This window comes from Sus scrofa, unplaced genomic scaffold, assembly GCF_000003025.6.
Source record: "Sus scrofa isolate TJ Tabasco breed Duroc unplaced genomic scaffold, Sscrofa11.1 Contig335, whole genome shotgun sequence".
NCBI classification, from domain to species: domain Eukaryota; kingdom Metazoa; phylum Chordata; class Mammalia; order Artiodactyla; family Suidae; genus Sus; species Sus scrofa.
Window position 1 is genome coordinate 1 of NW_018085180.1, and position 12,084 is coordinate 12,084.

A 12,084-nucleotide genomic window follows, 5' to 3' on the forward strand; every position below is an offset into this window, starting at 1 on the left:
GGATATCAACACCACCACGAAAAGGAGGACCTCCAATTGAGGCTGGTCTGAGAATCCAAGCAAAATAAAATCTCCCCCAGAGGTTTCATTGTTTTGTTCCATTAGTCTGTTCTTGTAAAAGAGAAAAATGATTGGAATTCAGTTGAGGGAAATAGCACTATTACTATTCACTTATAATATTTCTAGTAAGTGCTTAAATTTTTTTTTCCTGGTGAATTTTCACAGAGAAAGAAAAAAAAGGCAATTATTAAAAAGGTAAATGTTTTTTGGAGTTCCCATCATGGCTCATTGGAAACAAACCTGACTAATATCCATGAGGATGAAGGTTTGATCCCTGGCTTCACTCCGTGGGTTAAGAACCCGCATTGCTGTGAGTGTATTGTAGGTCACAGACTGGGCTCAGTTCCCCATGTTATATGGGCTGTGGTGTAGGGCTGGCAGCTGCAGCTCTGATTCTACCCCTAGCCTGGGAACCTCCATATGCCATGGGTGTGGCACTAAAAAGACAAAAAACAAACAAACAAACAAAAACTAAAAAACACAAACAAAAAGTATTTTTTAAACAAAAGCATTCTTTTGAGTCATCATTCTTGACTCAATAAATATTTGACCTATCCTCATTTTTTTTTCATGTGACCCTCCTCTTTTTCCCATTTTTGGATAATTATTATTAAAGGTATTATTTTCAGAGAAAAAAAGAGACACTTTCAGTTTGGGTGGCTATATAGTTCTGTTAGTAGAAGTAGGAGAGAAAAGGGGGAGGAATGCTAAAGCTTATTTAAACACCCAATATGAAATGGATTATGAGTGATCACAGTTTCTGCAGAAATTACAAGGCAAAAGTAATGGATTACGGTGAGGTAGTGGATCAGAAAAACAAGTGGAAGATATTTTGCATCTTTTGTTACTCACAGACAAAGCAGGTTATGATACTGTTTCTTACAACCACTTCTCTGAGTAGAGTGTGATATAGGGTCAGCTGCAGGTGAATTTCAAGATACAGAGAAGCTAAATAAATTTGTAAGTTATTTAGCAGCTGACATGATTCCTTACCACAAGTTTTGATATCTCAAAGTCGATGGGAAAAAAAGATATTTGTGATACATGCACATGAAACACAGATGCACAAGCTCACATGTGCACACATTTGTTCAATTTTTGATACAATGTTAACATTTAGACTTAAAAAGGTAAAAACTCACCATGCATACCCATTCAGACAAGGTACTGGTATTTCATAAATTCCCCAAAAGGCAAATATGTCTTTACCACCCATTTTATCTTCTGCAGAACGAAGCCAACCTGGATAATAACATATGTCACCAGACCTTCACTTACTGTTTTTTCTACAATACTGGCCATCTGTACCCACACATTTTATGCTTTATCGTCAATATTTTATTGAGTCATTTAGCTTTAGGAATAAGAAAAGCTAAATTTGTCAGTTATTTGGGTATAGCTATACCTTTAAAAAGTAAAAGTGTATCTTAAATGGGATGTAGACAATGTTAAGATTTTTAGTTTTTTAACTTTATTGAGGAATAATTGACAAATAAAATTATATGTACTTAAAGTGTACAACGTGTTAACTTGTTGTATGTATATACTGCAGCATGATGACCACGATCAGGAACATTAACTTAGGGAAATAGTTACCTCTTTTCTCTGGGTGTGGTGAGCATGCTTAGGATCTACTTCCAGCCACTTTCGAGTATGCCATGCCATGTTAATAGCTAAAGTGCCATGCTGTACATTAGCTCCTCAGAACTTCTTCTTTTCTTTTTCTTTTTTGTCTTTTTAGGGCCACACCTGCAGCATATGGAGGTTCCCAGGCTAGGGGTCCAATTGGAGCTGTAGCCACTGGCTTAGTCCACAGCCACAGCAATGCCAGATCCAAGCCTAGTCTGCAACCTACACCACAGCTCATGGATCCTTAACCCACTGACCAAGGCCAGGGATCGAAACTGCATCCTCATGGATGTTGGTCAGATTGGTTTCCACTGAGCCACGATGGGAACTCCCTCAGAACTTATTCGTAACAGTTTGTTAACGATTTTTTTAAGGCTGCATCTGTGGCATATGGAAGTTCCTGTGCAGCAACGCGGGGATCTGAGCTGCATCTGCGACCTGTGCCACAGCTTGTGGCAATGTTGTATTCTTAACCCACTAAGCTAGGCCAGGGATCAAATCTGCATCCTCACAGACACTGTGTTAAGTTCTTAACCCACTGAGCCACTATGAGATTTCCAGCACTTATTCTTGTAACTAAAAATTTGTACCTTTTGACCTACGTCCCCCATTTGTCCCCCCCATCGCCTCCAGAACCCACAGTTCTATTCTCTATTCTCCTTGTCTATGTACTTATTGTTTTAAATTCACTAGATCAGTGATATCATATAGTGTTTTCATACTTGTTGCAGCAAATGGCAGGATTTCCTTCTTTCTCATGGCTGAATACTAGGTAGACAAATGAGAGATGTTAGATAGATTGATAGATCTCATTTTCCTTAGCCATCCTTCCAGTGAAGAACATGTGGGTTATTTCCATCTCCTAACTATTGTGAATAATGGTGCAATTGCCATGGTGGGCAGCTGTCTCATCGAGATACTGATTTCAATATTGTCAAATGTATCCAGGAATGGGATTGCTGGATCATAGGGTAGTTCATTTTTTAATTTTTTGAGGAATTGCCATACTGTTTTCCAGAATGGCTGTACTATTTTACATTACTACCAGGAGTATAAGTAAGTATAATATTAAATTTTAATATTTTAAAATCTAGAGCTAAATGTTTTTTTATTTCAAGCTAAACGTTTAAATTCGTATAGTTCATTCTACTAAGACAACTTGAAAATTATGCTATATAGAGTTCCACTTTCTGAATATTCTCTTATATTAATGCTATTTAATATAAAATACTAATTTATCCCACAGTGATGACTTGTAGCTTTAGTCATTAAAAGTCAGATTTCAGTAGTTTCAACAATACTCAGATCAATGCAAGCATAAGAAGTTATTCCCAGGAATTCCCATTGTGGTTCACTGGTTGCAAACCCAACTAGTATCCATGAGGATGCAGGTTCGATCCATAGCCTCACTCAGTGGGTTAAGGATCCAGTGTTGCCCAGAGCTGTAGTGTAGCTTGAAGCCAAAGCTCGTACTCTGTGTTGCTCTGGTTGTGACTGAGGTTGGCAAATGAAGCCCAATTTGGCCCCTAGCCTGGGAACTTCCATATCATGGGTGCAGCCCTAAAAAAAAAAAAAAAAAAAAAAAAAAAAAAAAAGAAGTTATTCCCATCACCTCTGGAGATAACATACTTTACATTCTTTTTTAAAAAATTTAGAATTCATCTCATGATTGACCCCTTTCAGAATATATCTTTCTAAGAATGAATGTACATGCTTCCCAACACAGATAAAGAGATGTGTAGGAATTACCAATTTGTAACTCAATATCAAAATTCAGAATCACATAATTTAATGGAAAGTTAGATTCAAAAGCAACTTGAGAAACAAATTCTTGATTTTTAAGGTTTACAAAGAAGCATAACATGAATGTAGGTGCTTATGAGTGTCCTACTTAGTGTGTCAGAGTCAAAAATCATCTAAATATTCCTCCCATACCTTTCTATCACAATATTCGAACATGTTTTTGAAACATTTGGGTCTCAAGGAATTCTTCAAGGGGATTCTCATATTCCCACTCATTTCTTTTACTAACTTTCTACCCTGATTATGTTGAAGAATAACTTCACTCCCTCCCGCCCACTGAGAACCAGCTTATAAATCGAAGGTGAGATGTGCAGACATTTCCCTTCTTCAGTTCAAAGGGAAACACAGCTTGAAAAGAGCCTCTTAACGGGATCTGAGAGAGTGGCTGAAGATTAAGGTTTGACTATACACCTATTGTCTATCTATATAACTGTAGATACATGTGTGCATATTTTGAGTGTATGTTCCTTGAAAGGGGTTTCTGAACAGCATCTGAGGAGAATGATCAGAGGTTAGTGGATGTATGTGACTATACACATAAAATTTCAACCCACAACATAGGATTGAAAATAGCTATCACTCCAAATCCGAAACATGAAAAAAGGCTACCAAGTGCTATTTGGACAAAAGAAATACCTAGAGGAAAATCTTTCTCCTTTGGGCAAAAAGTCCCAGACCTTTCTTTCCCTCATGCAGGTTTCTGACCATTTCCATGGTGAGAACACTGGTTCTATTTGACACAGATGCATAGAGGTCAGACCTCAGAAAGGACTCCTGAAAGGGAATCTCCAGGAGAGACAGAGTGAGTCATTCGAGCACCAGGCTGACTAATGTACCCAGAGGCCACTCAAGAGGGAGACAGATGAGGTGGCCTGAGAAACCAAGACAGGTTACTCACATCCGCTAGGTCACCCCTGCCCTGGCTTTGGCTTGGTCAGCACGCAGAAGAGAAGAGTGGTGACAAGACTTCAGCGTGTTACAATTGCTCCCCTGAAGCAGCTAGCACAGACCAGTGCCTATGAGCTAGATGAAAGTACATGTTTCTTGAGCTATAGTCTCAGAGAAAATCAAATGAGAAAAAAATCAGAAGCACATAGGATATAGATGCTTAAGACCTGGGGGATCTATATCTCCAAGTTGCTAACTAACCTGGCATTGTAGAGTGTCCAGAACAGGGCTGTCTCAAGAGAGAAGCATGAAGAAAGGCGTTTCCCAACTGGACATCTGTTTAATCACCAGAATATCACAAATTCTGTCACTCACACCCCAGCCCCCCCAATTTATGTGTTCTTATAATAGTCTTTCCTGGGGGTGATGAAAAGAAAAAAAAACCTATGGCATTGCTCTCAGAATTTAGCTACATAATTGGATGAGTGAGACTTGCCTCTCTTTTGCAACCAGTGGTTTTCATGAACAAGAATAAATAATTTTCAATGTCAGTTGATATTAACCAGGGCACCAGTGCCTGAGGAACACTTTACTACAAAAATACACCAAGTTATCTGAATAAACTCCATAGTATTGGCCATTAAACATGTTTCTAATTTTACCCCATAAGTTAAACTGCTATGATGAACATTTTTATAACAAACTGCAGGCTTTACAATGATCTTCTCATACAGTTCTGTACAGATAGAACGCTGCTAAATAGAAAGGAGTTGAAAACGTCCATATGCCTAATAATCTCGGTGCGTAAGAGAGCCCCCACTCATCCCAATTCGGTGATTCTTTCTGTCGTAAGATCTGCTAGGTAAAAAAGTACCTACCACGATGGCTTCTGATGTGCCTTATGGAAACCTTCCAAATACTAAGGTTGTGCAAGTGTTCACCTGTATTTTCTCCTATTGTGAGAGTAAGAGTCATATTTTGCAGTCCAATCTTTACCTACTTAATCCTTTTATGTATATTCTCATTAAATTGGTTAGCCAGAGATCTAACGTTATCACTATTTTAGTGGATCATAATTTGACCCATTAAATAATACATTAATTCCTCACTGATTTGGGAGACCCGATATTTTCTGGGGATTGTTATTGCTGCTGAACATGAATGATTAAGCACAAGGAAATATATTTAATTGAGAGACAGTAGTGAAGTCAGTTATCCAGAAGTACTTTTTGAGAGTTGAAACACTACGTATTAGAATGATACATTGACTTTCAGGCAGACAGAGCTTAGGGCTAGAAAAGCAATCTGTAGATGTGTTGGCCTTGTGGCCTTTTAATTTAATACTGATCCGTTATTGGCAGCACATAAAGGAATCTTAACACCGGTCAATAATTTTCCAAAGGCATTTGCGGCACTGGGTAAGATCAGGTTATGATAATGAATGTCGGAGTAATCTATAATGTCATACAACAGTCATTGAGCTCTTGATCCTGATTCAAAAGGAAGGCCAATATTTTCCATGTTCAGAACAAGTGCTTTTCAAGTAGCCTTTCAAGGGAGAAAGAGCTGATCCTGGTGCCAGGACCGCCAACCATTTTGACGCTATCTAAATCCAACTTAAAAATCCATTGCTTTGGATTAAGGGTTTGTCTTCCGTGGAAATTCATAAACATGTTTAATAGAAAACAGCTTTTTGAAGTCAACAGATCATGATTTGAATCGGACTACGTATTTCATAAGAAGTATACTTTTTGGAAGGGAAGAGAGGAAACGTCCAGAGGGAGGGACCGGCTACTAATTATTAAATGGAATCCTTTGCAACAGGGAGACTCTAATGCATAAATGGGTTACACAAGTGATGGCTGAAAACCCAAACAGTGGAATGTGAGTTGACCTGGAAATTAGAAACAGCTGGCAGCCACTACCACTGCTGGACTTAAAACAAGCGAAAGTAGCAAAAGGACCGGGATCCCCTGGGGGAAGCAGGGACAAGAGTAAGCCTGCCAGGGAAGCTGGGACCAAAAAAGGGGATCAGCACCCCAGCTAGGAAAGCCTCCCACAGCCCAGTGGAAGGAAGAAAGACCTGGCTTCTCTTTTCTCTACATTTTAGTCTCAAGCCAGGGTCTCCCAGGGGAGAACCGGTTGATACCGGAGCCTGGGCAAAGCAGCCTTTGGGCACCAGCCCTCCTATGATACAGAAGAACAGTGTTGGAAAGGGAGAAGGAACGAATCTGAGGGCAAAAAAAACAGGACCGGCACATTTCTTTCTTTCTTTCTTTTTTTTTTTTTTTGTCTTTTTGCTATTTCTTGGGCTGCTCCCACCGCATATGGAGGTTCCCAGGCTAGGGGTCGAATCAGAGCTGTAGCCACCGGCCTACACCAGAGCCACAGCAATGCAGGATCCGAGCCGCGTCTGCAACCTACACCACAGCTTACGGCAACGCCAGATCCTTAACCCACTGAGCAAGGGCAGAGATTGAACCCGCAACCTCATGGTTCCTAGTCGGATTACGTTAACCACTGCGCCATGAAGGGAACTTCCTCGCAAATATTTCTGTCCCCTTTTGGTGGTGCTATAGTTGAGGGAAAAGTTAAAGAAGGAAGAACATGACAGCGTCTGTACGTCCGTTGTTTCTAATGTTTACAACCACGTCCCTCATCAGAAACATTTTTGGACATTTTGGACACTGTCATTTTCAACGTGGGTGCATGTATTATTCCACACGTATGTTTATATCATTAGTAAAACATAAACTACGCCCCCATGGATCATCACTTCAGGGGATGTACTCCACCTACTTTAGAGACAGCTACAGAAAAACCTCGTCTATTCTTCTAAAAGTGATAACAATGCTGTGTGTAGATCATAATTCCTTTCTGATATAAAGGCGGTCTTTTTAACCACTTCCGAAAAGAGTTCTTGAATTTGCAATACTCTCTCCTTTTACACTAGAGGGCAGAGTCCACTTCGTCCCCATCATTTCCTATTTCCCAGAGGTCTATCGGTCATTACTTAGATCTTCAGTAACTGCATATGAACCTGATGCGGGTATATACAGATGTCGGCTCACCATACAAAAAACTGAGTTTTGCTAACAACAACAACAGAAAAGTTTAATGAATTCATTTTTAAAAATAAGTATTTCAAGGGAGTTCCCTTGTGGCCCAGCAGGGTAAGGACCTTGCATTGTTACTGGAGCATCTTGGGTTCAACTCCTGGCCCGGGAATTTCCACATGCCATGGGAGTGGTCAAATAAAATAAAGTAAGTATTATAAGATACTATCTAAATAATACTGACACTTTCAGTAGCATGTGTGACAGAAAGTAGGTGAATGACCTTAATTGGCTTTGCAAATGACCAGAATGTAAGGATGTTCTCACAGCCCAAAATTTAGTTGTCCTTTCTGTTATCGCATATAGATGCCATCTCCTGTAACAACACGAAGGTATCTGACTTGCTGTGGCTCTGGCGTAGGCCTGCGGCTACAGCTCCGATTTGACCCCTAGCCTGGGAACCTCCATATGCCGCGGGAGCGGCCCAAGAAATGGCAAAAAGACAATAAATAAATAAATAAATAAAACATTCTTTCAAAAAAAAAAGAAATAAGAAGTTGCTCTACAGTTTATGAGAGTAGTGTAACCTTGATGCATAAACAGACCATGGATGACATAAGAAAATGAAATTATTGGCCAATCTCACCTCTAAATATAAATATAACAATTTTACATAGCTCTTAAAAGACTGGTCCATATAAAAGTAATATTCTGAAAAGAGTACATCACAGACAAATAAAGCTTATTTCAGGAATACAGATATTATTTCAAGTCAGAAAATCTTTTAACACAGTAACTACATAACAGGTTGTAGGAGGAAAACAGTGGAATCATTTCAGTGTTACAAGTGGAGACAATGAGAGTTTTCCAGATTTTAGTTTGGCAAAATTTCTAAATGTTAAATTCTAACTACCTCACTTGTCAAATGGAGGGTAGGCAATGAGTTTTCTCATACAATCTTGGTGGGAGTGTAAATGAATAGTGTTACCCTGTAGAAAAATTTTGTAGTATCGATTAATTTTTTGTGTTTAACGAGCATATCCTTTAAAAGAGCAATTACACTTGTAGTTATCTATTACATAAAATCACCCTCACATAAAAACTAGGATCTAAACAAAAGGTTGTTTGTTGTAGCATTGTTTGAAATATTAAAAAATTTAAAACAATACAGATATCCTTAACTAAACAAAATGTGATATATGTGTGTGATGAAACAATCTGAATATCTAGTTGAATCTATCTATCTATCTATCTAATCTTTGGCCATACCCATGGCATATGGAAGTTTCCAGGCCAGGGACTGAATCCATGTCGGATCTTTAACACACGGTGTTGGACCAGGGCTTGAACCTGCATCTCCACAGGGGACTGGAGCTGCTGCGTCAGATTCTTAACCCAATATATATATTTTGTATTTTTAGGGCTGTACCCATGGCACATAGAGGCTCCCAAGCTAGGGGTCCAATTGCAGCTACAGCTGGCGGCCTACACCACAGCGATGCAGCATCTGAGCCACGTCTGCAATCTGTGCCACAGCTCATGGCAGCATGGGATCCTTGACCTACTGAGTGAGGCCAGGGATGGAATCTGTGTCCTCATGAATGCTGGTCGGGTTTGTTAACCACTGAACCATGACGGGAACTCCTCCCAATATTTTTAAATTGAAAATATTACCAAGATTTTAAAGTATGTTATTAGAATAGATTTTAAAAAATTATGTTCAGTGTGAAGAAAAACAATTTTATAAATACTATAAAATGATAATATCCACAACAGTGAATAATATATAAATGACAAAGACTTTTTTTTTGGTAAAGAAATCTGTTTTGCTTGTCAAATTTAAATATTCAGATTAAACAACAATATTTAAAATAGTGTTTGCATCGTTGCTTAGATTCCAGGTATAGAGCTAAATAAATGATTGATCAAAAGATAGTGAGAGCAGTTCTGCACTGACACGACATGGATATAAGAGAAATATTCAGTCCCATGGCTCATATCCCTTGGAGGCTTCCTCTGTAGGTGGGAGAGATCAGAAAAATCCCGGTGTTTACTTAGTCCCAGATGCCTCTGCTGAATGAGCAGGAATCAACAATTCCCCAAATAAGAAAAAACTATTAGATAATTGTGTGTTTTCCAGTGGACCCTTTACACTTGTGTGTAATTATGTGTAATTGTGTGTAACTGTCTGTCGAACTATCAAATATGAGACCTGGAGAGCAGTAGGAAGTTCTCAGGTGAGCCCCAACTTCTGCAGCTATAATTCCAGCTTTCCTCCAAGAGGCAGAAGAGTCACTTCCGTGATGAGAAAATAGATCTGTCGTAACCGTATCGTTCCTGTCATCAGTTAACCACTAGAGCAGTAACTTCAGGATTTACGAAAATGTAATATGTGTACACAAGCACATACCTTATATGTTGGTTTATTTGTTCATAGAATCTTTACAAAACAGCTGGCGGTGGGGAGAGGGAGATAGATAGCAATTCTGGAGAGAGCAAGTAGAAGGGCTCAGGGTAAGGATTTAAGGATTTAGGATAAGTAACTTCGGGATGTCATTGAAAGAAAATTTCAGGCCATTTTATTTAGGAGATGTAACTGTGATTCTTGTCCATGAAAGGGGAACCCATAATTGGAGGAATTCTCCAATATCTGAGGAATTATGTGAGTATAATTCACATTTCTCCCTAACGAGGAACTCTTCTCAGTAATCCTCTTAGCGCCCACTTAACCTCTTTGTTTCTCAAGGTGTAGATCAAAGGATTAAGTGCGGGTGTCACTACAGTGTAGAAGAGGGTGAGGAATTTACTGTGATTCTGTGTGTATTTGCTCTTGGGTTGGATGTAGACGGAAATGATACTTCCAAAGAACAAAACCACAACAAGCAGGTGGGACCCACAGGTCCCACATGCTTTCCTCCTGCCTTGGGCAGATTTTATCCTCAGCACGCTCCTAACAATCCCGCCATAAGAGACCAGAATAAGCCCCAGAGGTACAACAACATAGAGGACACTGGCTACGGCGAGCTCATTTTCCAGGAAGCTTGTGTTCACACAGGCGCTTTTAATCAGGGCCGGCACCTCACACATGAAATCATCCACCCTGTGGTGGCTGCAGAGAGACAACTGGAAAACCAGGATGGTCTGAACTGTGGCCTCCACGAAACCACTGATCCAGGCCAGAGCTGCTAGCTGCTGGAGAAGCTTGGGGTGCATGATAACGTCATAGTGGAGGGGCGACAGATGGCACTGAAGCGGTCATAGGCCATAACAGCCAGGAGGACGCACTCCGTGGAGCCCAGCCCCAAAGCAACATAGAGCTGGAGCACACAACCAGTGTAGCTGATGGTCTTCGCAGGCCCCCTGAGATTCCAAAGCATTTGTGGGACAATACTGGTAGTGAAACAGAGGTCCAGGAAGGAGAGATTGGAGAGGAAGAAATACATGGGTGTGTGGAGTTTGGGGCACAAGTATGAGGCCAGTATGATCACCGTGTTCCCCGTCAGTGTCAGAGTGTACGTGACAGAGACGACCAGAAGGAGAACCATCTCCAGCCGGGGCTGGTCAGAAAAGCCCAGTAAGATGAAACCTGCGGGAGTGCTAAAATTTGTCCCTTTCATTGCTTAACGGTGAATCACCTTTCACAGAAAATCTTGGGCATTCCGATTTTCTTCCTGTGGGAAGGCGATCAGAGGTCATAACCAATGCAAAAATGACAAACTGAGTAAAGTGAGCATTTGGACACTTGATTTTTATATATAGAGAGAACAGACAAAAGAAAATTATGTGAAATTAAAAAATGTAGTAGCTGGGCCTGTTACAAAGAAGGAGACAAATACAGTCTTGAGAGCATCAAATTCATTGAAAGGAAATATATAAGCATAGGGTTGACATTAGATCACATACAAAACAGACTTGAGATATATCCCAAACTCTCTGAAGATAAAATACACAGGCCATAGTGTGCAGACTGTGAAAAAGCAAGATGTTGAAAATAAGTTGATCATTGCATATATGGATATGATAGACAATAAATACACCAGATAATCTGAAAGATACATCACATGATCAAGAATCTGAAAGAGAAGTGTATAGAATTGGAGACACAGAGACTAAATAAGAACAGTTAGAATTTTCAAACAGCGACCATCAGATAGGGTTATTTAATATTCATTGTTTTTCTGTGAAGTGAATAATTATAGTGACCTGATGATAAAGGAAAACTTTTGTGATCTCCCTATTTGAGTCATTAGTCTTCCAATTTTATAAATATTGCTCTTTAGAAAAATCTAATTCAGAGCTTCCAGCAAGCAAGCTCTTCTCCCTGGTGGCATCTATAGTCCTTATGCTTTAATATGCTTTACTTACAGGAGTACATGAATTCAGCCACCTAAAATAATCTGTTGACCTTTCATAAAATAAATTGTGTAGAATTTAGAAGTGTGTTTTAAACTATTAACTTGCAAAGATCAAGGAATGTAGTTATGAAAATTTGTAATTCTGAATAGTCAATTCTGATCTCTCCAAAATGACTATAGTAATTTACCCATGGAATCAAATCTTAGTAGATTCCTTAAAAACAAACAACTCCAAACCACCCCCCGCCCAAAACCCTCCATTGGAGTTCTCTTGTGGTGAAACAGGTTATGCT

The 12,084-nt window shown here is 39.5% G+C and overlaps 1 pseudogene; it reads right to left on the bottom strand.

The window, feature by feature from the left end:
• Positions 1-564: 564 nt before the first annotated feature.
• Positions 565-11,053, bottom strand: LOC110258716 (annotated as a pseudogene).
• Between the last annotated feature and the right edge of the window lie 1,031 nt (positions 11,054-12,084).